Here is a 25,127-nt window from a genome sequence, read left to right on the forward strand (position 1 = left end):
TAGTTATAGCTCCGATTTTTGTCAGTTGTATATATTCAATGTGTTTTTATTAATGATTGAATCTTTTTGACTACTTGTTCAAATCTGAATTAATTTCGGTTCATTTGTAAATTAATAAAGATTCAATTCATGTTTTTGTTAAGTATTCACCAATTTTTTTATTTTTTAAGTAATTTCGATTCATATCTTAGTTCATTTCAGTTTATTTTTTAATTTATTTTAGTTCATATGAATAAATTTCTTTCAATTATAGGAACAAGTCGATGCTTTTAGGTATCAATACGGTCCAACAATTCTCTTGGACAAGATAAATAAATTGAGAGACAAAGTTATCAAGGAATTTGAAGACATAAGAATCTTAAAACCATCTGCTGTCCTCTCAAGTCCTTTTTGTAGATTCTCATATGAGAATATAAAAAGTAAATAGGATCAATCTTCTAAATTATAATGAATTTCTATTAACATTCTTGAACACTATTTTATAAGGAATTATAAATGTTTATATATATATATATATATATATATATATATATATATATATATATATATATATAAATTCCTTTTCATTTATTTGTTGAAAATGTCTCGATTGTGTTAAGATCACATTAAGTTGAATGAATTTAGGTTCACACTGAATAAATTGAATATATTTATCAAATCTCAACAGTGACAAAAATACAAATGAACCGAAATTTAGTCAGAAATGAGCCAAAATGTATTTTAATAAGCACATAAACTGTTTACTACAACACAATTGCAAAAGCTAATTTAAAAAACCAAAAAGTGATTATTCAATAAAAAATAACACAAATAAAAAATTAACCCTCATTTTCATCAAAGAAAAAAATATTATATGAGTAAAACATCAATGAATCAAAATTTATTTTACTAAACACCGAAACTTCTATCATCATCATAAAGTAAAAGTGTTTCTGAAGATGAGTCTGATTCTGAATATGATTCGAAGGAGACACAAAAAAAAAAAGAAAATAACCTGTAAGATTGGCAAAGACGTAAGTGTTACTTTTCGGTATCTTTTGTAAATAATTATTTTATTTATTTATCTCATGTGTTTGTACTTTTTAAGGATGGAATCCAAAAAGAGAAAGCATGTTATTATGGATTCATCTTTCCAAAAAGAGACTGAATTAGATGATGAGTAAGATATTATTATTGTAATACTATATTTTATTTTTTTCATCAATTTTTTTATAAATAGAATTTTTTGTATGTATTGTCAGAAGCAAAGAAATTGAGGAAAAAAAACATATAGAAGGTTGAAGAAAAAAAATGATAAGGCTGCAGGAGAGTATGTATTAATTTTTGGTATTTTTTAAATATTTCTTATGATTATTTACCTCATTATTCTTTTCTTTTCTAATATGTGGGCGAAAATCAAATATATTTCAAAAAAGACAACACCCCTGAAAAAGAGAAAGCTTGTTCACCCTGAACAACCAAAAAGTGGACACGACTCGACAGAAGCTCACTATTAGTCTTCACAAACGTAAGATTTGATACCTTATTTTGTTTCTTTGCTAAAAATTTTTAAAAGCTGATGTAATTACTCTAGTTTTACTACATAATGTTTATTTTGTCCTTAGAGTATGATGAGCGGATAATTTATACGCTTTTTGGCATTGTTTTTAGGTAGTTTTTAATAGGATCTAGCTACTTTTAGGGATGTTTTCATTAGTTTTTATGCTAAATTCACATTTCTGGACTTTACTATGAGTTTGTGTATTTTTCTGTGATTTTAGGTATTTTCTGGCTGGAATTGAGGGACCTAAGCAAAACTCTGATAAAAGACTGACAAATGACTGCTGATGCTGTTGAATTCTGACCTCCCTGCACTCGAAATGGATTTTATGGAGCTACAAACCTTCATATGGCGCGCTCTCAACGACATTGGAAAGTAGACATCCAGATCTTTCCATCAATATATAATAGTCTATACTTTATTCGAGATTAGATGACGCAAACTGGCTCTCAACACCAGTTCCATATTGCATTCTAGAGTCAAACGCCAGAAACACGTCACGAACCAGAGTTGAACGCCAAAAATACGTTACAACTTGGCGTTCACCTCCAAGAGAAGCCTCTGCACGTGTAAAGCTCAAGCTCAGCCCAAGAACACACCAAGTGGGCCCCAGAAGTGGATTTCTGCATCAATTACTTACTTCTGTAAACTCTAGTAGCTAGTCTAGTATAAATAGGACATTTTACTATTGTATTAGACATCTTTGGACGTCTAGTCCTTAGACCAGGTCCTTCTCCCTATTTTTGAATTCATATCACATTTTGGGGGCTAGCCATTTGGCCATGCCTGGACCACCATCACTTATGTATTTTCAACGGTGGAGTTTCTACACACCATAGATTAAGGGTGTTGAGCTCTGCTGTACCTCGAGTTTTAATGCAATTACTACTATTTTCTATTCAATTCAGTTTATTCCTATTCTAAGATATTCGTTGCACTTCACCATGATGAATGTGATGATCCGTGACACTCATCATCATTCTCACCTATGAACGCGTGACTGACAACCACTTCCATTCTACCTTAGACTGAACGCATATCCCTTAGATTCATTAATCAGACTCTTCGTGGTATAAGCTAGAATTGATGGCGGTATTCATGAGAATCTGGAAAGTCTAAACCTTGTCTGTGGTATTCCGAGTAGGATTCAGGGATTGAATGACTGTGACGAGCTTCAAACTCGCGATTGTTGGGCATGATGACAAACGCAAAAGAATCAATGGATTCTATTTCGGCATGATCGAGAACCAACAGATGATTAGCCGTGCTGTGACAAGAGCATTTGGACCTTTTTCACTAAGAAGATGGGATGTAGCCATTGACAACGGTGATGCCCTACATACAGCTTGCCATGGAAAGGAGTAAGAAGGATTGAAGGAAGACAGTAGGAAAGCAGAGATTCAACAAGGACAAAACATCTCCATATACTTATCTGAAATTCTCACCAATGATTTACATAAGTATTTCTATCTTTATTTTCTGTTTATTTATTATTATTATTCGAAAACTCCATAACCATTTGAATCAGCCTAACTGAGATTTACAAGATGACTATAGCTTGCTTCATACCAACAATCTCCGTGGGATCGACCCTTACTCATGTAAGGTTTATTACTTGGACGACCCAGTGCACTTGCTGGTTAGTTGTGCGAAGTTGTGAAGAAAGTGCTGAGTTAGTAGATGCGCATACTAAGTTGAATGCCATTATTAGAGATCACAATTTCGTGCACCAAGTTTTTTGCATCATTGCCGGGGATTGTTCGAGTTTGGACAACTGACGGTTCATCTTGTTGCTCAGATTAGGTAATTTTCTTTTCAAAAATCTTTCAAAAATTTTTTTTCTTTATTTTCATTTTTCTAAAGATTAATTTTCGAAAAATCCAAAAAAAATAATTTAGAAAATCATAAAATCAAAAATATTTTGTGTTTCTTGTTTGAGTCTTGAGTCAATTTTTAAATTTTGTGTCAATTGCATGTTTTAAAAGTGTTGCATTTTTCGAAAATTCATGCATAGTGTTCTTCATGATCTTCAAGTTGTTCTTGATAAGTCTTCTTGTTTGATCTTGATATTTTCTTGTTTTGTGTCTTTTGTTATTTTTCATATGCATTTTTGCATTCATAGTGTCTAGACATTAAAAATTTCTAAGTTTGGTGTCTTGCATGTTTTCTTTGCATCAAAAATTTTTTCAAAAATATGTTCTTGATGTTCATCATGATCTTCAAAGTGTTCTTGGTGTTCATCTTGACATTCATACTGTTCTTGCATGCATCATAGGTTTTGATCCAAAAAATTTTCATGTTTTGGGTCATTTTTATGTTTTTCTCTCTCATCATTAAAAATTCAAAAATAAAAAAAATATCTTTTCCTTATTTTTCTCAAAATTTTGAAAATTTGAGTTGACTTAGTAAAACATTTAAAAAAAAGAACTTAGCTATTTCTTATAAGTCAAGTCAAATTTTCAATTTTAAAAATCTTATCTTTTCAAAACTTTTTCAAAAATCAAATCTTTTTCATTTTTCTTACTATTTTTCGAAAATTTTTAATTTGAATTTTAAAATCTTTTTCTTATCTTTAATTCATGATTTTCAAAAACTTCACTAACAATTAATGTGATTGATTCAAAAATTTGAAGTTTGTTACTTTCTTGTTAAGAAAGGTTCAATCTTTAAATTCTAGAATCATATCTTTTAGTTTCTTGTTAGTCAAGCAATTAATTTTAATTTTAAAAATTAAATTTTTTCCAACCATATCTTTTTAATCATATCTTTTTAAAACATATCTTTTTCAAAAATTTGATTTCAAAATATCCCTTCTAACTTCTTATATTCTTATCTTTTCAAAATTGATTTTCAAATTTTTTTCAACTAACTAATTGACTTTTTGTTTGTTTTTTATCTTTTTCAAAACCACCTAACTACTTTTCCTTCTCTAATTTTCAAAAATTCCTCACCCCTTTTTAAAATTCTTTTTTTATTAATTAATTGTTTCAAATTTTAATTCTAATTTTATTTCTTCCTTTAATTTTCAAAAATCACTAACTTATTTTTCACGATTAATTTTTGAAAACTCCTCCCTTTCATGTTCTTCTATTTATTTATTTATTTAGTAACACTTCTCTTCATATCAAGAATCTGAACATATCTTCACCCTTGTGTTTGGATTCTTACCTTTTCCTTCTTCTATTCCCTTTTTCTTCTACTAACATAAAGGAATCTCTCTACTGTGGTAAAGAGGATCCCTATTATTATTTTTTGTTCCCTTCTTTTTTATATGAGCAGGAGCAAGGACAAGAATATTCTTGTTGAAGCAGATCCTGAACCTGAAAGGACTCTGAAGAGGAAACTAAGAGAAGCTAAATTACAACAATCCAGAGACAACCTTACATAAATTTTAAGAGGAGATTACAGCCGAAAATAATAATGCAAGGAGGATGCTTGGTGATTACACTACACCTACTTCCAAGTTTGATGGAAGAAGCATCTCAATCCCTACCATTGGAGCAAACATTTTTGAGCTGAAACCTCAACTGGTTGCTCTAATACAACAGAACTACAAGTTTCATGGACTTCCATTAGAAGATCCCTACCAATTTTTAACTGAGTTCTTGCAGATCTGTGAGACTGTTAAGACTAATGGAGTAGATCCTGAAGTCTACAGGCTCATGCTTTTCCCTTTTCCTGTGAGAGACAGGGCTAGAACATGGTTGGACTCACAACCTAAAGATAGCCTGGACTCCTGGGATAAGCTGGTCGCGGCCTTCTTGGCTAAGTTCTTTCCTCCTCAAAAGCTGAGCAAGCTTAGAGTGGATGTTCAGACCTTCAAACAAAAAGATGGTGAATCCCTTTATGAAGCTTGGGAAAGATATAAGCAGATGACCAAAAGGTGTCCTTCTGACATGCTTTCTAAATGGACCATTTTGGATATATTCTATTATGGTCTATCTGAATTCTCTAAGATGTCACTGGACCATTCTGCTGGTGGATCCATTCACCTAAAGAAAATGCCTGCAGAAGCTCAAGAACTCATTGACATGGTTGCAAATAACCAATTCATGTATACTTCTGAGAGGAATTCTGTGAGTAATGGGACGCCTCAAAGGAAGGAAGTTCTTGAAATTGATCTTCTGAATGCCATATTGGCTCAGAACAAAATGTTGACTCAGCAAGTCAACATGATTTCTCAAAGTCTAAATGGATGGCAAAATGCATCCAACAGTACTAAAGAGGCATCTTCTGAAGAAAAAGCTTATGATCATGAGAACCCTGCAATAGTAGAGGTAAATTATATGGGTGAACCATATGGAAACACCTATAATTCATCATGGAGAAATCATCCAAATTTCTCATAGAAGGATCAACAAAAGCCTCAACAAAGCTTTAATAATGGTGGAAGAAATAGGCTCAGCAATAGCAAGCCTTATCCATCATCTTCTCAGCAACAGACAGAGAATTCTGAGCAGAGCACCTCTAATTTAGCAAACTTAGTCTCTGATCTATCTAAGGCCACTTTAAGTTTCATGAGTGAAACAAGCTCCTCTATCAGAAATTTAGAGGTACAAGTGGGCCAGCTGAGTAAGAAAGTCACTGAAACTCCTCCTAGTACTCTCTCAAGCAATACTGAAAAGAATCCAAAAAGAGAGTGCAAGGTCATTGACATAATTAACATGGCCGAACCTAGGGAGGAAGGGGAGGACGTGAATCCCAATGAGGAAGACCTCATGGGACGTCTCTCAAGCAAGAAGGAGCTCCTTATTGAGGACCCAAAGGGATCTGAAGGTCATATAGAGACCATAGAGATCCCATTAAACCTCCTTCTGCCATTCATGAGCTCTAAAGACTATTCTTCCTCTGATGAGGATGAAAATGTAACAGGAGAGCAAGTTGCTCAATGGTGGACGAAATTGTGATCATATTCATTGTAATTGGATTTTAGAAATTGGCACGAGTGGACACAACTCCGTTCAACTAACCAGCAAGTGTACTGGGTCGTCCAAGTAATAAACCTTACGTGAGTAAGGGTCGATCCCACAGAGATTGTTGGTATGAAGCAAGCTATGGTCACCTTGCAAATCTCAGTTAGGCAGAAAAAAGGGGAATTGTGATTATTGGAATAAATAATAAAAAGGAATAATAAAAGGGATAGAATACTTATGCAGATTCATTGGTGGGAATTTCAGATAAGCGGATGGAGATGCTGTAGAGCCCAAGGACGCCTGCTCTCCTACTGCTTCTACTCAATCCTTCTTACTCTTTTCCATGGCAAGCTTTGTGTAGGGGTTCACCATCAACTGTGGCTACTTTCATCCTCTCGGGAAAATGATCCTATGCGGTTGTCAGTCGCACGGCTAATCGTCTGGAGGCATCACCCATGGCTGATGGCTACATCCCATCCTCGCAGTGAAAACTAATGCTCACGCACTCTGTCACAGTACGGCTAATCACCGGTTGGTTCCCGCTCCTACTGGAATAGAATCCCTTGATTCTTTTGCGTCTGTCACTAACGCCCAGCAGGTTACAAGTTTGAAGCACGTCACAGTCATTCATTACCGGAATCCTACTCGGAACACCACAGACAAGGTTAGACTTTCCGGATCCTCATAAATGCCGCCATCTATCTAGCTTATACCACGAAGATTCTGTTGGGGAATCTAAGAGATATGCATTCAAGCTCTGTTGCATGTAGAACGGAAGTGGTTGTCAATCACGCGCGTTCATAAGTGAGAATGATAATGAGGGTAATCTGACTCATAACATTCATCATGTTCTTGGGTACGAATGAATATCTTGGAATAAGAATAAGAGAGATTTGAATAAAAGAAAATAGAATTTCATTAATACTTGAGGTACAGCAGAGCTCCACACCCTTAATCTATGGTGTGCAGAAACTCCACCGTTGAAAATACATAAGCAAAGGGTTCAGGCATGGCCGAATGGCCAGCCCCCCCTAACGTGATCAATAGCCTCTTAGGATGAAGAATAAAACAAAACTGAGACCAAAGATGAAACGTGGTCAAAGACATCTAATACAATAGATAAATGTTCTACTTATACTAGACTAGCTCCTAGGGTTTACATGAGTAAGTAATTGATGCATAAATTCACTTCCGGGGCCCACTTGGTGTATGCTTGGGCTGAGCTTGATTAATCCACGAGCTGAGGCATTTCCTGGAGTTGAACTTCGAGTTATGACGTGTTTTGGGCGTTCAACTCCGGATCATGACGTTTTTCTGGCGTTTAACTCCAGACAGCAGCATGAACTTGGCGTTTAACGCCAAGTTACGTCGTCATTCTTCGAATAAAGTATGGACTATTATATATTGATGAAAAGCTCTGGATGTCTAATTTCCAACGCCGTTGAGAGCGCGCTAATTGGAGTTCTGTAGCTCCAGAAAATCCATTTCGAGTGCAGGGAGGTCAGATTCCAACAGCATCAGCAGTCCTTTTGTCAGCATTCTTCAGAGTTTTGCTCAAGTCCCTCAATTTCAGCCAGAATTTACCTGAAATCACAGAAAAACACACAAACTCATAGTAAAGTCCAGAAATGTGAATTTAACATAAAAACTAATGAAAACATCCCTAAAAGTAGCTCAAACTTACTAAAAACTATATAAAAACAATGCCAAAAAGCGTATAAATTATCCGCTCATCACAACACCAAACTTAAATTGTTGCTTGTCCCCAAGCAACTGAAAATCAAATAGGATAAAAAGAAGAGAATATACTATAAATTCCAGAATATCAATGAATATTAATTTAATTAGATGAGCGGGACTTGTAGCTTTTTGCTTCTGAACAGTTTTGGCATCTCACTTTTTCCTTTGAAGTTTAGAGTGATTGGCTTCTCTAGGAACTTAGAATTTCGGATAGTGTTATTGACTTTCCTAGTTAAGCATGTTGATTTTTGAACACAGCTACTTATGAGTCTTGGCCGTGGCCCTAAGCACTTTGTCTTCCAGTATTACCACCGGATACACAAATGCCTCAGACACATAACTGGGTGAACCTTTTCAGATTGTGACTCAGCTTTGCTAAAGTCCCCAGTTAGTGGTGTCCAGAGCTCTTAAGCACAGTATTTTTTGCTTTGGATCACGACTTTAACCACTCAGTCTCAAGCTTTTCACTTGGACCTTCATGACACAAGCACATGGTTAGGGACAGCTTGATTTAGCCGCTTAGGCCTGGATTTTAATTTCCTTGGGCCCTCCTATCCATTAATGCTCAAAGCCTTGGATCCTTGCTTTAAAATTTTCGCCATTTTTTTTTCACTGCTTTTTCTTGCTTCAAGAATCAATTTCATGATGTTTTTCAGATCATCAATAACATTTCTCTTTGTTCATCATTCTTTCAAGAGCCAACAATTTTAACACTCATAAACAACAAGATAAAAAATATGCACTGTTCAAGCATTCATTCAGAGAACAAAAAGTATTGTCACCACATCAATATAATTAAATTAAATTCACTAATAATTTCGAAAATTATGCACTTCTTGTTCTTTTGAATTAAAACATTTTTCATTTAAGAGAGGTGAAAGACTAATGGATTTTATTCATAGCTTTAAGGCATGGTTACACACTAATGATCATGAAGTAGAGACACAAAACATAGATAAACATAATACTTAAAAACCGAAAACAGAAAGAAATAAAGAACAAGGAATGAATCCACCTCTAGTGGCGTCTTCTTCTTGAAGGACCAATGATGTTCTTCAACTCTTCTATGTACCTTCCTTGCCTTTGTTGCTCCTCCCTCATTGCTCTTTGATCTTCTCTTATTTCTTGGAGAGTGAGGGCGTGTTCATGGTGTTCCACCCTTAATTGTTCCACATTATGGCTCAAATCTTCTAAGGAGGTGCTGAGTTGCTCCCAATAGTTGTTGGGAGGAAAGTGCATTCCTTGAGGCATTTGTTGATGATGAACTTCCTCATGTTCTTCTTGAGGGCCGTGAGGAACTTCTCTTGTTTGCTCCATCCTCTTCTTGGTGATGGGCTTGTCTTCTTCAATGGAGACATCTCCATCTATGATAACTCCAGCCGAGTAACATATATGACATATAAGGTGGGGGAAGGCTAGCCGTGCCATGTATGAAGGCTTGTCAGCTATTTTGTAGAGTTCATTAGAGATGACTTCATGAACTTCCACTTCCTCTCCAATCATGATGCTATGAATCATGATGGCCCGATCCACAGTAACTTCAGATCGGTTGCTTGTAGGGATGATGGATCTTTGGATGAACTCCAACCATCCTCTAGCTACAGGCTTGAGGTCCAGTCTTCTTAGTTGGACCGGTTTGCCTTTGGAGTCTATTCTCCATTGGGCGCCTTCCACACATATATCCCTTAGGACTTGGTCCAACCTTTGATTAAAGTTGACCCTTCTTGTGTAGGGGCGTTCATCACCTTGCATCATGGGTAAGTGAAACGCCAACCTCACATTTTCCGGACTGAAATCTAAGTATTTCCCCCGAACCATTGTGAGATAGTTCTTTGGATTCGGGTTCATACTTTGATCATGGTTCCTAGTGATCCATGCATTGGCATAGAACTCTTGAACCATCAATATTCCGACTTGTTGCATAGGGTTGGTTATGACTTCCCAACCTCTTCTTTGGATTTCATGTCGGATTTCTGGATACTCATTCTTTTTGAGCTTGAAAGGGACCTCGGGGATCACCTTCTTCTTTGCCACAACATCATAGAAGTGGTCTTGATGGCTTTTGGAAATGAATCTTTCCTTCTCCCATGACTCGGAGGTGGAAGCTTTTGCCTTCCCTTTTCCTTTTCTTGAGGAAATTCCGGTCTTAGATGCCATTGATGGTGATGAAAAACAAAAAGCTTAGGCTTTTTACCACACCAAACTTAAAATTTTCTCGTCCTCGAGCAAGAAAGAAAAGAAGAGTAGAAGAAGAAGAAGAGAATATGGGAGAGAGGGAGAGAAGTGGGTTCGGCTATGTGGGAGAAGAAAGGGATTGTGTTGTGTGAAAATGAAGAAGAAAGGAGAGGTATTTATAGGGAGAGGGAGGGTGGGAGTTCGGCCAATTTGGGTGGGAATGGGTGGGAAATTGAATTGGAATGTTATGGAGGTAGGTGGGGTTTATGGGGAAGAGTGGGTTGATATGAATGGTGAATGGGGTAATTGGGAAGAGGGAGTGAGGTGATTGATTGAAGAATATTGGGAATTGTGACATGGGGTATTCAAATCACAAAAATAGGATTAAGAGGTAAGGTGGGAATATGGTAGGTGGGGATCCTGTGGGGTCCACAGATCCTGAGGTGGGGATCCTGTGGGGTCCACAGATCCTGAGGTGAAAAGAAATACCATTCCTTCACCATATAGGCGTGTAAATTGCCTTGGTGCATCATCCTGGCGTTCAAACGCCCATTGGTGCATGTTCTGGGCGTTAAACGCCCATGTAATGCATGTTTCTGGCGTTGAACACAAGTTTCATGCTTGTTTCTGGCGTTCAGCGCCAGATTGTCCTCTGTGTGCACATCCTGGCGTTAAACGCCAGGTTGTTGCTTGTTTTGGGCGTTCAGCGCCAGAAAGATGCTCTGTTCTGGCGTTGAACGCCAGCCAGATGCATCTTACTGGCGTTGAACGCCAGTCTGCGCTGCCTCCAGGGTGAAAATTTTTTTCTTCTGTTTTTTTACTGTTTTTAATTTTTTTGATTTTTTTCGTGACTCCTCATGATCATGTACCTAATTCAACACAAAAATAACACTAAAACAAAATAAAATAAAATTAGATAAATAAAATTGGGTTGCCTCCCAACAAGCACTTTTTTAATGTCAATAGCTTGACAGTGGCTTTCATGGAGCCACAAGATGATCAGATCAATTTAGTGTGTTGTCTCCACACCAAACTTAGAGTTTGGATATGGGATCTTAACACCAAACTTAGAGTTTGGTTGTGGCCTCACAACACCAAACTTAGAGTTTGACTGTGTGGGCTCTTCTTGACTCTGAACTGAGAGAAGCTCTTCATGCTTACTCTCTTCTGTCACAGAGGGATGGCCATGTGCCTTAAACACAAGGTAGTCCCCATTTAATTTGAAGGACTAACTCACCTCTGTTAACATCTATCACAGCTTCTGCTGTGGCTAGGAAAGGTCTTCCTAGGATGATGCATTCATCATCTTCCTTCCTAGTGTCTAGGATTATGAAATCAGCAGGGATGTAAAGGCCTTCAACCTTTACTAGCACGTCCTCTACTATTCCATAAGCTTGTCTCATTGACTTATCTGCCAATTGTAATGAGAACAAGGCAGGTTGTACCTCAATGATTCCCAGCTTCTCCATTACAGAGAGTGGCATCAGATTTATCCCTGACCCAAGATCACATAGAGCTTTTTCAAAGCTCATGGTGCCAATGGTGCAAGGTATTAAGAACTTGCCAGGATCTTGTTTCTTTTGAGGTAGAGTTTTCTGAATCCAAGTATCCAGTTCACTAATGAGCAAAGGAGGTTCACTTTCCCAAGTCTCATTACCAAACAGCTTGGCATTCAGCTTCATGATAGCTCCTAAGTATTGAGCAACTTGCTCTCCAGTCACATCTTCATCCTCTTCAGAGGATGAATATTCTTCAGAGCTCATGAATGGCAGAAGGAGGTTTAGTGGAATCTCTATGGTCTCTGTATGAGCCTCAGATTCCTCAGGATCCTTAATAGGAAACTCCTTCTTGCTTGAAGGACGTCCCAGGAGGTCTTCCTCTCTAGGATTTTCGTCCTCCTCCTCCTTGGTGCATTCGGCCACTTTGATTAAATCAATGGCCTTGCACTCTCCTTTTGGATTTTCTTCTGTATTGCTTGGGAGAGTACTGGGAGGAGTTTCAATAACTTTCTTACTCAGCTGGCCTACTTGTGCCTCCAAATTTCTAATGGATGATCTTGTTTCATTCATGAAACTAAAAGTGGCCTTTGACAGATCAGAGACTATATTTGCTAAATTAGAAGTATTTTGTTCAGAGTTCTCTGTCTGTTGCTGAGAAGATGATGGATATGGCTTACTATTGTTCAGCCTATTGCGTCCACCATTGTTAAAGCCTTGTTGAGGCTTTTGTTAATCCTTCCAGGAGAAATTTGGATGATTTCTCCATGATGGGTTATAGGTGTTTCCATATGGTTCACCCATGTAATTAACCTCTGCCATGGCAGGGTTTTCAGGATCATAAGCTTCTTCAGAAGCTGCCTCTCTAGTACTGTTGGATGCATGTTGCAGTCCATTCAGATTTTGAGAGATCATGTTGACCTGTTGAGTCAACACTTTGTTCTGAGCCAATATGGCATTCAGAGCATCAATTTCAAGAACTCCTTTCTTCTGAGGGACCCCATTATTCACGGAATTCCTCTCAGAGGTGTACATGAACTGGTTGTTTGCAACCATGTCAATGAGTTCTTGAGCCTCTTCAGGCGTTTTCTTCAGGTGAATAGATCCACCTGCAGAATGGTCCAATGACATTTTCAAAAATTCAGAGAGACCATAATAGAATATATCTAACATGGTCCATTCTGAAAACATGTCAGATGGACATCTCTTGGTCAGCTGCTTATATCTTTCCCAAGCTTCATAGAGGGATTCACCATCTTTTTGTTTGAAGGTTTGAACATCCACTCTCAGCTTGCTCAGCTTTTGAGGAGGAAAGAACTTATCTAAGAAAGCAGTGACTAGCTTATCCCAGGAGTCCAGGCTATCCTTAGGTTGTGAATCCAACCATATTCTAGCTCTGTCTCTTACAGCAAAAGGGAAAAGCATGAGTCTGTAGACTTCAGGATCAACTCCATTAGTCTTTACAGTCTCACAGATCTGCAAGAACTCAGTTAAAAACTGATAAGGATCTTCAGATGGAAGTCCATAAAACTTGCAGTTTTGTTGCATTAAAGCAACTAGTTGAGGCTTAAGCTCAAAGTTATTGGCTCCAATGGCAGGAATGGAGATGCTTCTTCCATCAAACTTGGATGTTGGCTTTGTGAAGTCACCAAGCATTCTCCTTGCATTATTATTATTATTATTTTCGGCTGCCATGTCCTTCTCTTGTTCGAAAATTTCTGAAAGGTTGCTTCTGGATTGTTGTAATTTAGCTTCTCTTAAATTTCTCTTCAGAGTCCTTTCAGGTTCTGGATCAACTTCAACAAGAGTGCCCTTTTCCCTGTTCCTGCTCATATGAAAGAGAAGAACCAAGAAAAGAAAGAGGAATCCTCTATGTCACAGTATAAAGATTCCTTTATGTTAGTAGAAAAAGAGAGGGATATAAGAAAGAAGAAGGATGGATTCGGATTTGGATGAAGAGAGGTGAAGAGAAGTGTTAGTAATTAATTAATTAAAGAGAAAAAGAAAAGAGAGGGAGAAATTCGAAAATAATTTTTGAAAAAGAGGTTAGTAATTTTCGAAAATTAAAGACAAAATATAATTAAAATTAAAATTTAAAACAAAAATAATTTTTGAAAAAGAGAGGGAGAATTTTCGAAAATTAGAGAGGAAAAAGTAGTTAGGTGGTTTTGAAAAAGATAAGAAACAAACAAAAAGTTAGTTAGTTGATTGAAAAAGATTTGAAATCACATTTTGAAAAAGATAAGAAGATAAGAAAAAGATAAGATATTTTGAAATCAAATTTTGAAAAAGACAAAATTTTTGAAAAAGATAAGATAAAAGATAAAAAGATATATTTGAAAAAGATATTTTGAAAAAGATTTAATTTTAAAAATTTACTTAACTAACAAGAAACTACAAGATAAGATTCTAGAACTTAAAGATTGAACCTTTCTTAACAAGAAAGTAACAACTTCAAAATTTTGAACCAATCACATTAATTGTTAGCTTAATTTTTGAAAATTTGATAAAAAGATAAGAAAAAGATTTTTAAAAATAATTTTTTAAAATTTTCGAAAATAAAAAAAATGAAAAAGATATGATTTTTGAAAAAGATTTTGAAAAAATAAGATTTTTAAAATTGAAATTTTGACTTGACTTGTAAGAAACAACTAATTTTAAAAATTTTTGACCAAGTCAACCCAAAATTTCGAAAATTTGGAGGAAAATAAGGAAAAGATATTTTTTTTTTGATTTTTTTGAATTTTTAATTATGAAAGAGAAAAACAACAAAAATATTCAATGCATGAAATTTTTAGATCAAAACAATGAATGCATGCAAGAATGCTATGAATGTCAAGATGAACACCAAGAACACTTTGAATGTCAAGATGAACATCAAGAACATAATTTTGAAAAATTTTTAATGCAAAGAAAACATGCAAGACACCAAACTTAGAAATCTTTAATGCATGGAAAATATGAATGCAAAAGTGCACATGAAAAACAACAAACAACACAAAACAAGAATTCATCAAGATCAAACAAGAAGACTTGTCAAGAACAACTTGAAGATCATGAAGAACACTATGAATGCATGAGATTTTCGAAAAATGCAAGAAAAATTTTAAAAGCATGCAATTGACACCAAACTTAAAGATTAACACAAGATTCAAACAAGAACACAAAATATTGTTGATTTTTTTTTTGATTTTATGAATTTTTTGTATTTTTATTGATTTTTTTTCGAAAATAAAGTTTAGAAAAACGAAAAATAAAAGAAAAATTTTGAAAAATATTTTTGAAAAGAAAATTACCTAATTTGAGCAACAAGATGAACCGTCAGTTGTCCATACTCGAACAATCCCCGGCAACGGCGCCAAAAACTTGGTGGAGGAAATTGTGATCATATTCATTGTAATTGGATTTTAGAAATTGGCACGAGTGGACACAACTCCGTTCAACTAACCAGCAAGTGTACTGGGTCGTCCAAGTAATAAACCTTACGTGAGTAAGGGTCGATCCCACAGAGATTGTTGGTATGAAGCAAGCTATGGTCACCTTGCAAATCTCAGTTAGGCAGAAAAAAGGGGAATTGTGATTATTGGAATAAATAATAAAAAGGAATAATAAAAGGGATAGAATACTTATGCAGATTCATTGGTGGGAATTTCAGATAAGCGGATGGAGATGCTGTAGAGCCCAAGGACGCCTGCTCTCCTACTGCTTCTACTCAATCCTTCTTACTCCTTTCCATGGCAAGCTTTGTATAGGGGTTCACCATCAACTGTGGCTACTTTCATCCTCTCGGGAAAATGATCTTATGCGGTTGTCAGTCGCACGGCTAATCGTCTGGAGGCATCACCCATGGCTGATGGCTACATCCCATCCTCGCAGTGAAAACTAATGCTCACGCACTCTGTCACAGTACGGCTAATCACCGGTTGGTTCCCGCTCCTACTGGAATAGAATCCCTTGATTCTTTTGCGTCTGTCACTAACGCCCAGCAGGTTACAAGTTTGAAGCACGTCACAATCATTCATTACCGGAATCCTACTCGGAACACCACAGACAAGGTTAGACTTTCCGGATCCTCATAAATGCCGCCATCTATCTAGCTTATACCACGAAGATTCTGTTGGGGAATCTAAGAGATATGCATTCAAGCTCTGTTGCATGTAGAACGGAAGTGGTTGTCAATCACGCGCGTTCATAAGTGAGAATGATAATGAGGGTAATCTGACTCATAACATTCATCATGTTCTTGGGTACGAATGAATATCTTGGAATAAGAATAAGAGAGATTTGAATAAAAGAAAATAGAATTTCATTAATACTTGAGGTACAGCAGAGCTCCACACCCTTAATCTATGGTGTGCAGAAACTCCACCGTTGAAAATACATAAGCAAAGGGTTCAGGCATGGCCGAATGGCCAGCCCCCCTAACGTGATCAATAGCCTCTTAGGATGAAGAATAAAACAAAACTGAGACCAAAGATGAAACGTGGTCAAAGACATCTAATACAATAGATAAATGTTCTACTTATACTAGACTAGCTCCTAGGGTTTACATGAGTAAGTAATTGATGCATAAATTCACTTCCGGGGCCCACTTGGTGTATGCTTGGGCTGAGCTTGATTAATCCACGAGCTGAGGCATTTCCTGGAGTTGAACTTCGAGTTATGACGTGTTTTGGGCGTTCAACTCCGGATCATGACGTTTTTCTGGCGTTTAACTCCAGACAGCAGCATGAACTTGGCGTTTAACGCCAAGTTACGTCGTCATTCTTCGAATAAAGTATAGACAATTATATATTGCTGGAAAGCTCTGGATGTCTACTTTCCAACGCCGTTGAGAGCGCGCTAATTGGAGTTCTGTAGCTCCAGAAAATCCATTTCGAGCGCAGGGAGGTCAGATTCCAACAGCATCAGCAATCCTTTTGTCAGCCTTCTTCAGAGTTTTGCTCAAGTCCCTCAATTTCAGCCAGAATTTACCTGAAATCACAGAAAAACACACAAACTCATAGTAAAGTCCAGAAATGTGAATTTAACATAAAAACTAATGAAAACATCCCTAAAAGTAGCTCAAACTTACTAAAAACTATATAAAAACAATGCCAAAAAGCGTATAAATTATCCGCTCATCACTCAATATCTAGGAGCTATCATGAAGCTGAATGCCAAATTATTTGGTAATGAGACTTGGGAAGGTGAACCTCCCTTGCTCATTAGTGAACTAGATACATGGGTTCAGCAAACCTTACCTCAAAAGAGACAAGATCCTAGAAAATTCTTAATACCCTGTACCATAGGCACCATGACCTTTGAAAAGGCTCTGTGTGACCTAGGGTCGGGCATAAATCTTATGCCTATCTCTGTAATGGAGAAGCTGGGGATCATTGAGGTACAACCTGCCATATTCTCATTACAAATGGCAGACAAGTCAGTAAGACAAGCTTATGGATTGGTAGAGGACGTGTTAGTAAAGATTGAAGGCCTTTACATCCCTGCTGATTTCATAATCTTAGACACTAGGAAGGAGGAATGATGAATGCATCATCCTTGGAAGACCTTTCCTAGCCACAGCAGGAGCTGTGATAGATGTTAACAGAGGAGAATTAATCCTTCAATTGAATGGGGACTACCTTGTGTTTAAAACCCAAGGGTATTCCTATGCAACCATGGAGAGGAAGCATGAAAAGCTTCTCTCAGTACAGAGTCAAACAGAGCCCCCCACAATCAAACTCTAAGTTTGGTGTTGGGAGGCCACAGCCAAACTCTAAGTTTGGTGTTGAATCCCCACATCCAAACTCTAAGTTTGGTGTTGGGAGTCTACAACATTGACCTGATCACCTGTGAGGCTCCATGGGAGCCCACTGTCAAGCTATTGACATTAAAGAAGCGCTTATTGGGAGGCAACCCAATTTTTATTTATCTAATCTTATTTTTATTTTATTTTTCCATTATGTTTTATTAGGTTCATGATCATGTGGAGTCACAAAATAAATACTAAAATTAAAAACAGAATCAAAAATAGTAGAAAAAAAAAAGCACACCTTGGAGGAAGGGCTTACTGGCGTTTAAATGCCAGTAAGGAGCATCTGGCTGGCGTTCAACGCCAGAATAGAGCATGGATCTGGCGTTGAACGCCAGAAACAAGCAGCATCCTGGCGTTTAAACGCCAGAAATACACCCTGAGGAGAGCTGGCGCTGAACGCCAGAAACAACCATGGAACTTCCGTTCAACGCCAAGAAACGTGCTGCAAATGGGCGTTGAACACCCAAAACAAGCATGAAGCTGGCGTTCAACGCCAGAAACAATCATCAATCTGGCATTGAACGCCAGGATTGCATGCAGAGGGCGTTTTACACGTCTCATTGGTGCAGGGATGATAATCCTTGACACCTCAGGATCTGTGGACCCCACAGGATCCCCACCTACCTCAACTCACCTTCTCTTCTCTTTACACAATCCAATAACACTCTTCCCCAAAAAAAACCCTTCACCAATCACCTCAATCTCTCTTTCCCATCACCTCTTCACCACTCACATCCATCCACTCTTCCCCATAAACCCCACCTACCTTCAAAATTCAAAAACCCTTTCCCCACCCAACCCACCGAATATAGCCGAACCTTAACCCCTCTCCCCCCACTATATAAACCCCTCCATTCTTCTTCATTTTCACACAACACAACCTTCTCTTCTCCTCATTGGCCGAAACACAACCCTCTCTTCCTCTCCTCCATATCTTCTTCTTCTTCGTCTATTCTTTCTTCTTTTGCTCGAGGGCGAGCAATATTCTAAGTTTAGTGTGGTAAAAGCATAGCTTTTTTGTTTTTCCATAACCATGGATGGCACCTAAGGCCGAAGAAGCCTCTAGAAAAGGAAAAAGGGAAGACAAAAGCTTCCACCTCCGAGTCATAGGAGATGGAGAGATTCATCTCCAAAGCCCATCAAGACCACTTCTATGAAGTTGTGGCCAAGAAGAAGGTAATCCTCGAGGTCCCTTTCAAACTCAAGAAAAATGAGTACCCGGAGATCAGACATGAGATCTAAAGAAGAGGTTGGGAAGTTCTGACCAACCCCATTCAACAAGTCAGAATCTTAATGGTTCAAGAGTTCTATGCCAATGCATGGATCACTAGGAACCACGATCAAAGTGTGAACTCGAATCCAAAGAATTATCTTATAATGGTTCGGGAGAAATACTTAGATTTTAGTCCGAAAAATGTGAGGTTGGCATTCAACTTGCCCATGATGCAAGGAGATGCACGGCCCTACACTAGAAGGGTCAACTTTGATCAAAGGTTGGACCAAGTCCTTATGGACATATGTTTTGAAGGAGCTCAATAGAAAAGAGACTCAAAAGGCAAGCCGGTTCAATTAAGAAGACTGGACCTCAAGCCTGTGGCTAGAGGATGATTGGAGTTCATCCAACGCTCCATCACCCCTACTAACAACCGATCTGAAGTTACTGTGGATCGGGCCATCATGATCCATAGCATCATGATTGGAGAGGAAGTAGAAGTTCATGAAGTCATTTCCCTTGAATTCTACAAAATAGCCAAAAGCCATCTACCTTGGCAAGGCTAGCTTTTCCTCATCTCATTTGCCATCTATGCTACTCAGCTGGAGTTATCATAGAAGGAGACATCCCCATTGAGGAAGATAAGCCCATCACTAAGAAGAGGATGGAGCAAACAAGAGAGCCCACTCATGGATCCCAAGAGATGCATGAGGAAGCTCATCACCAAGGAATCTCGGAGATGCCTCAAGGGATGCACTTTCCTTCCAACAACTATTGGGAACAACTCAACACTGCTCTAGAAGACTTGAGTTATAACATGGATCAATTAAGGGTGGAACATCAAGAGCACTCTATCACTCTCCATGAAATTAGAGAAGATCAAAGAGCAATGAGGGAGGAGCAACAAAGGCAAGGAAGTGACATAGAAGAGCTCAAGGACATCATTGGTTCTTCAAGAAGAAGACGCCACCATCACTAAGGTGGACTCATTCCTTGTTCTTATTTCTCTATTTTTCGGTTTTTATGCTTAATGTTTATCTATGTTTGCGTCTTTCCTACATGATCATTAGTATTTAGTAACTGTGTCTTAAGGCTATAAATAATTCCATGAATCCTTCACCTCTCTTAAAGGAAAAATGTTTTAATACAAAAGAACAAGAATTACATGAGTTTCGAATTTATCCTTGAATTTAGTTTAATTATATTGATGTGGTAACAATACTTTTTGTTTTCTAAATGAATGCTTGAACAGTGCATATTTTTTATCTTGTTGTTTATGAATGTTAAAATTGTTGGCTCTTGAAAGAATGATGAACAAGGAAAAATGTTACTGATAATCTGAAAAATCATAAATTTGATTCTTGAAGCAAGAAAAAGCAGTGAATAGCAAAAACTTGCGAAAAAAAAAGAAATTTGGCAAAAAAATATATTTAGAAAGAAAAAGAAAAAGCAAGCAGAAAAAGCCAATAGCCCTTAAAACTAAAAGGTAAGGGTAAAAAGGATCCAAGGCTTTGAGCATCAATGGATAGGAGGACCCAAGAAAATAAAATACAGGCCTAAGCGGCTAAATCAAGCTGTCCCTAACCATGTGCTTGTGGCATGCAGGTCCAAGTGAAAAGCTAGAGACTGAGTGGTTAAAGTCGTGATCCAAAGCAAAAAAAGTGTGCTTAAGAACTCTGGACACCTCTAACTGGGAAATTTAGCAAAGCTGAGTCACAATGTGAAAAGGTTCACCCAGTTATGTGTCTGTGGCATTTATGTATCTGATGGTAATACTGGAAAACAAAGTGCTTAGGGACACAGCCAAGACTCAAAAAAGTAGCTGTGTTCAAGAATCAACATACTTAACTAAGAGAATCAATAACACTATCTGAAACTCTGAGTTCCTATAGATGCCAATCATTCTAATCTTCAAAGGATAAAGTGAGATGCCAAAACTGTTCAGAAGCAAAAAGTTACAAGTCCCGCTCATCTAATTAGAACTAATATTCATTGATATTCTGGGATTTATAGTATATTCTCTTCTTTTTATCCTATTTTATTTTCAGTTGCTTGGGGACAAGCAACAATTTAAGTTTGGTGTTGTGATGAGCGGATAATTTATACGCTTTTTGGCATTATTTTTAGGTAGTTTTCAGTAGGATCTAGCTACTTTTAGGGATGTTTTCATTAGTTTTTATGCTAAATTTACATATCTGGACTTTACTATGAGTTTGTGTGTTTTTTGTGATTTCAGGTATTTTTTGGCTGGAATTGAGGGACCTGAGCAAAACTCTGATAAAAGGCTGACAAAGGACTGCTGATGCTGTTGAATTCTGACCTCCTTGCACTCGAAATGGATTTTCTGGAGCTACAGAACTTCAAATGGCGCGCTTTCAACGGCATTGAAAAGTAGACATTCAAAGCTTTTCATCAATATATAATAGTCCATACTTTTTTTGAGATTAGATGATGCAAACTGGCGCTCAACGCCAGATCCATGTTGTATTCTGGAGTCAAACGCCAGAAACACATCACGAACCAGAGTTGAACGCCAAAAACACGTTACAACTTGGCGTTCAACTCCAAGAGAAGCCTTTGCATGTGTAAAGCTCAAGCTCAATTTCTGCATCAATTACTTATTTCTGTAAACTCTAGTAGCTAGTCTAGTATAAATAGGACATTTTACTATTGTATTAGACATCTTTGGACGTCTAGTCCATAGACCAGGTCCTTCTTCCTATTTTCGAATTCATATCACATTTTGGGGGTTGGCCATTCGGCCATTCCTGGACCACCATCACTTATGTATTTTCAATGGTGGAGTTTCTACATACCATAGATTAAGGGTGTGGAGCTCTGCTGTACCTCGAGTTTTAATGCAATTACTACTATTTTCTATTCAATTCAGTTTATTCCTGTTCTAAAATATTCGTTGCACTTCACCATGATGAATGTGATGATCCATGAAACTCATAATCATTCTCACCTATGAACGCGTGACTGACAACCACTTCCGTTCTACCTTAGACCAAACGCATATCTCTTAGATTCCTTAATCAGACTCTTCGTGGTATAAGCTAGAATTGATGGCGGCATTCATGAGAATCCGGAAATTCTAAACCTTGTCTGTGGTATTCCGAGTAGGATTCAGGGATTGAATGACTGTGACGAGCTTCAAACTCGCGATTGTTGGGCGTGATGACAATCGCAAAAGAATCAATAGATTCTATTTCGGCATGATCGAGAACCAACAGATGATTAGCCGTACTGTGACAAGAGCATTTGGACTTTTTTCACTGAGAGGATGGGATGTAGCCATTGACAACGGTGATGCCCTACATACAGCTTGCCACGGAAAGGAGTAAGAAGGATTGAAGGAAGGCAGTAGGAAAGCAGAGATTCAACAAGGACAAAGCATCTCCATATACTTATCTGAAATTCTCACCAATGATTTACATAAGTATTTCTATCTTTATTTTCTATTTATTTATTATTATTATTCGAAAACTCCATAACCATTTGAATCAGCTTAACTGAGATTTACAAGATGACCATAGCTTGCTTCATACCAATAATCTCCGTGGGATTGACCCTTACTCACGTAAGTTTTATTACTTGGACGACCCAGTGCACTTGCTGGTTAGTTGTGCGAAGTTGTGAAGAAAGTGCTGAGTTAGTAGATGCGCATACCAAGATGAATGCCATTATTAGAGATCACAATTTTGTGCACCAGAGTACCACCTGTAAATCTGTCGGGTAAAAAATCATCTTGTGTTTCAAACACAGTCAAGCTTTCAGAGGTCCGTTAATGCACCAAGTGATCTAATATAATGTCTCTTTGTCTTATCATTTTTTATTTATTGTACTACAATAATATTCTTTTTAATTCCATATCTTTTTTTAGAAAAAAATCCTCGAAGATTATTCTCAAGAAAAAAAGGCATGGAAAAAAAAGAAAAAAAATTTGCAGCTTGCAACTATGTAAGTTTACTTATAGCAAAAATTTGTTATTGTTCAATGATTGAGTGCTTTTTGACATGATTTCAATGCATTTTAGGTTCAACGTATAAGAAGACACAATGGATGATGCCAACCCTGTTCCGAAAGATATCTTGGTTAAACAAACAACAGTAGAGAAAGAATTCCATCTGCAGAAAAGGATGGAAGATTCACCAAAATCTAAAAGTGAGTAAAGTATTGAACTATATTATTTTGACTTAATTTTATTTCATTTAATTTTGTGTATGTAAATGACACCAGATTTTATTCAGTATGAGTCATACAACTATTAATCTTGGGACTAACCCCGAAGATCAAATGCTTGTGCTGCGAAAACATTCTCAAACTTAATGTAAGAACCTGCGTTTTCATGTAAAACTGTTTTAATAAAGTAATTTTAGTGCTTGGAATAGATTCAAAATTTAGAAGTTTTAATTTGAAAATATAAATCTGAAATTTGATTTCAGTGAATTTTTTTGAGTTGAAAAATGTATTTTCTTTCAAAAAGTTTCTGTGAAAATGCGTACTGGAGCTTAAGCTGGTAGTATCGGCTCTAGTCTATCCAGTACCATGTATTTTGGAAAATAATATTTTGAAAAGTGATTTATTGTTTTGAAAGGATAAAAATAATTTAGAATAAAAAACCGAACACTAATCTTAAAGGTTTTGGCTCAAAGTGGACTAAACGGACCAAAAACGTTAACGAATTGGATCGGGCCTAAATCAGGCCCAAGTCCAACATATATAAGCTCACTTAATGAGCTTTTCAGCTCATTCATGCCCTCATTTGATGAGAGGGGCACAGCTGCCATGAGAGGGGAGGGAGAAGAAAGAGTACTATTCACCCTCACCTGCTTTTGCTTGAGGCCACGCAAAGCTCTCAACGAGCTCTTTCTTTCTATCTAAGTTTTTCTGGTAAGAACTCGAAGTTCACTCCACAGTTTTTTGCCCTAAGTTTTTGCGCATTTTGGGTTTAGTTCTTGAGCAAGTTTTGTGGTTTTTCTTGTTTAGGTGATCTCTAGTAGCGGGTAAATGTTGAATTTTTCCCCTAATCTCGTTGGGTAAGGTAAGGTTTCACTAAACCCTCTGAGTTGGTTATTTGTGGTTTCTAGGTTTTGATTTTGGTGATATATGTGTTGTTAGTTTGAGCCTTGGTGTTTGTTGGAGTTAGTTGAGGCTTTGGATCAAGTTTGGTGGCTTCGTTTTAGTGTTTGGTGCGTTTGGAAATCGGCCAAGGTATGGTTTCGGTTTCCTTTATGTAATATGTAATGTTCATGGACACTTAGACTAGTGGTCCATAGGATAGGATTGAATTGGAAATATGGTTGTTGTGGTATATGTATGATGATGGTGATTGTTGAGGATTATTGGTGCTAATGATGTATTATGATGTTGGTTAATGTTAGTTATTGTTTGGTGATAAATTGTTGGAATTGATGAGGATTTTTAGTGGTTGTTGATGTTAGTAGGTTGATGATGCTTGATGAATTGATTTTGTAAATATTGTTAAATAATGATATTGAGGTATGAGGTATATTGAATTTTGAATGAGTGTATATTGTTAATTTTTGGTACAAAGCATGAATGAGGTTGTTGATGAAGATTGATAGTAAAAGAATGATGATTGGTGAAGGTGTTGGTGGAAGATTGATTTTAGTGTTTTGTATTTGATGTTTGGATTGATGAGTGTTAAAGGGGTTGATAATTTGAGATATTAAATGTTGGATGTGGTATAGTTGAATGATCAGAAGTGGTGAGGAGTCATGTTGATGATTAATAAGGTTAATGGAAATTTGGAAAATGTGAATTAGATTGGATTTAGAATTGTTGGATGGCTTAGAAGATTGTGTGAGCGAGGAAATGGTTGCGGTAGTGTTTGTATGAATTTTGGACTGTTTTGGTATGGTTGATATGTAATTGAATTGCTATTGGTTTGAGGTTTGGTCAAAAATTGAGTTTTTGAGATTTTGGGTAAAAGTTGGTTTTTGATGAACTTTGTCTGATCGTAGCTTTTGCCTCAGTTTTCAAAATCTGATGAAATTTGCCTAGAATTAAAGATCTTTGAAAATCCTTTAAATTGATATAAAGTTTGTGAAATTTGGAATTTTGTAGAGGAAGTTATGATCATTCAGGATTTTCTGATATGTGTGCATGCATGGCCTGGTGCGCACGCACAACCCTGCAAAAATCATGTTCTGTGTGGACGCACAGACCTGTGCGTACGCACAAGCAGGGAAAGGCTTATTGCTTGCAGCGTTAGCACAACTTGTGC

General features: G+C 37.1%; 1 non-coding gene across 1 annotated transcript; it reads right to left on the reverse strand.

Moving 5' to 3' along the window:
- Nucleotides 1-5,334: 5,334 nt before the first annotated feature.
- Nucleotides 5,335-5,442, reverse strand: LOC112798744 (small nucleolar RNA R71). Its single transcript, XR_003200341.1, has one exon. It is a non-coding gene; the product is annotated as a small nucleolar RNA R71 (small nucleolar RNA).
- Nucleotides 5,443-25,127: the final 19,685 nt, after the last annotated feature.

Source organism: Arachis hypogaea, chromosome 4, assembly GCF_003086295.3.
Source record: "Arachis hypogaea cultivar Tifrunner chromosome 4, arahy.Tifrunner.gnm2.J5K5, whole genome shotgun sequence".
NCBI lineage: Eukaryota > Viridiplantae > Streptophyta > Magnoliopsida > Fabales > Fabaceae > Arachis > Arachis hypogaea.